The following is a 3,825-nucleotide window of genomic DNA, read 5'->3' as shown; positions in this document are numbered from 1 at the left end:
AAAACTTTTGCAGTTACCTCAACAAAATGACAAAATAATATTAGAGACTGTAAATATTGTGGTTGCTCAAATGTTGTATATAATGTTGTTTATAAGTGGGAAATATTGTAAGAATACTTAGTTATTTAGTCACATCAACAGCTTTTTTAATGGTTTATTTATTTATTTATTTATTTATTGGATTAATGATATTTTGAACCATTAGCAAATAATAATTCATAATGATACTAATATCGCAATATTTGATATATTGCTTTTACATATATTGTAAACCATAAAACATTTTGTATATCAACTTTGTTTTCGCATCCTTTTAAGTTAACATAGACAGGGCTCCAATGTCTGTAATAAATACAATACACCATATATACAGGATGGACCATTTTGATTCATCCACGGGAATATTTCGGAAACTATATACCGGATCAAAAGAACTTTACAATGAAATTTGCCACAAAGGGAGACATTTTTCGTGTACTCTTTATACCACCAGATTGACAATGTTGCATTCCAACACAAAGTTATATTTTTTCAAATGTCACTACGTCAAGTTATTACAAATTTCAAATCTACATTTAAAAAGAAAACAAGCAATACCACACTTATTGTTCAGGGCTGTAAACTAACAGACTACAGTATCATAAACATTAAAAATAACCAAACTTTGAAGGTTTCTAAAATAATGATAACACAAGTGAGACGAACGGATAAGGCATATCGAATGCACCTTAGTGTCAAATACTATCATTATGATCTGACGTATTTCTAATAATTGGAAGAAAATGATAAGAAATTGAAAATTACTTACAATGTTGTAGTGTTAACAGTTTTTGGCAGTTGTATTTGCAACAAGTTCTCATACTTAATGATTTTAAGCAGTCTTGCCAAATTTAACATTAATTGCCATATCTCTCCAACAGAGGCGTCATTTAGGGAAGCAGTAGGGGCAATTGCCTCCCCCAAGAGTTTGAGGAACACATATACTTTTATCGAATGTCTACTAATATACTAGTACAAAACGTGAAAGTCTTATGTCGATGGTGCTCTTGCTCCCCTCAAGCGAAGTCTGAAGTGACTCCCCTGCTCTCCAATGGTTTCAGATATCAAGTGCTATAAACGGAATTATGCTCTTCATGCTTTTTGAAAACAACTTACGTAATTACATGTGATAGTTATTTATGCAATTTTTCGAAATGAAGCCTTTTGAAAAAGTAAAAATTTAATTTCTTATAACTTTGTTCACATTTATTCGAAATATGTCACATCCTGACTGTAGTACTTGACACCAAGGTACATTTGATATGCCTTCCCTCGCACCTCACTTGCGTTAGTATTGTTTTAGAAGCCTTCAAAGTTGGGTTGTTTTAAATGTTTTTGATATTGTAGCGTCGTTAGTTTACAACACTGAACAATAAATGTGGTATTGCTTGTTTTCTTTTCAAATGCAGATTTGAAATTTGTAACATCGCCATTTTCCAATATGGCCGCCTGAAGTAGTGACACTTGAAAAATACCTTTGTGTCGAATTGGCAACACTGTTCATCTAGTGGTATTAAAGAGTAGAAAAATATAATTGAAAACTTTCCTTGATTCGATTTGTGGTTTTCGACATATTTCCGTGGATGAATTAAAATGGTCCATCCTTTACATATAAAATGTATTTTTTGTCGGCAATATATAAAATACTTCAATGTAAGCAATTTTATAGTAATATTTGAATTCTCTGACCTCAAAAACCTATGATTCGACATCAAAATGACTTTCCTAGGTGACTTAGTTCCTTAGTTATGTATGCTGATACTTATTTGGCGACCATATTGGAAAACAGCGTCTGTGGAGATAAGCGACCATAATTGAGATGTCTACCCAAGAAAAAACAGATAACGATAGTTTGAAGAAGACGATACAATAATAAAACTCCGTGCACCCACAAATTTTTACGGGCATGTACTGTGGATCCAGGACTATTAGGTAAGCATTCCAGAAAGGTAATTCATTTTTTGTTTACTTTTCCATTTTATGCATTTAAATGACACTTGAACGTTATCTGTCAAAATAAGGTTTGCAGATTAAAGGGGCGGCAAAATTGCTAGCGCCGGCCCTGATTGCGGGTGTCTGGTACTTGCGATAAGATACCAGTCAACACATGCAAAACCACAATGTTTACATTTATTGGAGTGCAACAAATCAACAATAAAATTGTGCATCGCGATCTAGATTTTCTTTCTTTTTTTAAGGAAGGGGATATATATATATATATATATATATATATATATATATATATATATATATATATATAGAGAGAGAGAGAGAGAGAGAGAGAGAGATCATATTTTTAAGGACAACGTTATTTGAAAGTTTACTAACAATTGTAGAACTAGTTATTGATAATAATAATAATAATAATAATAATAATAATAATAATAATAATAATCATAGATTTAGGCGTAGCGAATTCTTCTGCAAAAAAGGTAATTTCTTATGCTAGAATAGGGAAATTTAATGTGGATCATCTGGCAACACTGCTTCGGTTTTCTTTGTTACTGTTCAAAACGTAACACTCAACCATCAACACAGCCTCACCCTCACACCTTAGTAACAGAATATTGTTCTTTGTAAGTGAAAAACTTGTATCAGGTTTTATCAGCACAAAGCTTTGCAGTGCAATAGACAGTCTGCTGCTTCTGTACACAATAGGGTGGAGCGTTTTGTAATTTTGTTGGAAATTCGATGACGACTAGTGCGGAAAAGGTGTCATTAGTGGCACCGACCTTACTGGCACTTTTTTATTTTTTTGGACAACCCCTTACCCTGCCCCAACGGACTTAAAGTTTTTTAAGTGTTTGGTTAGGCAACACGCACAACAGCAATGACAGAAAAGCTACTTGTCGTTTTTAGAGTTACCTGATGGCTATAATACAATTATTTTATTAAAAGAAACTTACAGCAATGCCAGTAAATAATTTTAAAATGTTTATGAGTCAAAGTACAGCCATATTAGCTCAGTTGTTGGAATTAATGTCCAGATTTTGTTTGGAATGCCACGTTAACGATGATTATAGGCATAGTCGTTGATGTAACACGATTTTCTTTGTGCAACTCTTCGCTTATTTTGCTCTGTACGCAAAATAACCCAGAACTCACCACGGGGAGGTGGTTACACATAGAGTTTCGCCCACCCACCCACCCACTAGGCGTACCTTAATATTTGACCTTAGGTCACGTAGTTCTTCTTGGTCTCGAAGCGGGGCATTCTTGTTCTAGACTTCAATTTGGCTCTGACGTAGATATCTCTTGCGTTCTGGCCGCACTTTTTCGACGCTGCCTCGGACACCAGCTTCACTGTGCGTTCCACTGCTTGACTATGGCAAGGGAATGTTGTTGTTAGAGTAGCTGAAGTTCGGATGTTTTCTTAAAGCCGCTGATCCGTTTTGTTTCGTGTGATTGGCAGCTCTGTTAGACATTTAGGCCAATTAATCATGTCATAGTATTTTTCAATTGTAAAGTTTAATTTCGGAACAATGAAGTCACGTAGGCGGCTTGATCTCGGAGTCTTCTAGCTGCGGCACTTTTTTATCCTTTTCCAGCCTAACGTTCGAATATGCGGATTTTCATCTGCTGTCATCGCTATCAGTAGGTTTTCATGATGAGCGTAGTATCCGTTTGTTTGTAGAACAGAATGAACTATGTGTTGTAGATTTTCTGGCAGAAAACGTGATAACTATGCTAAACAGAGGCACGGCGCCCATTTCGCACTAAGGATTTCGCCGTATTGAAAACCAGACGGGAGCGTATACTTTAACAATGTACTGGCAAAGTAGACAC

Source organism: Thermobia domestica, chromosome 6 (assembly GCF_964235325.1).
Source record: "Thermobia domestica chromosome 6, izTheDome1.hap1.1, whole genome shotgun sequence".
Classification (NCBI taxonomy): domain Eukaryota; kingdom Metazoa; phylum Arthropoda; class Insecta; order Zygentoma; family Lepismatidae; genus Thermobia; species Thermobia domestica.
The sequence above is the reverse complement of the archived record's forward strand: the minus strand, read 5'-3'. Positions refer to the sequence as shown.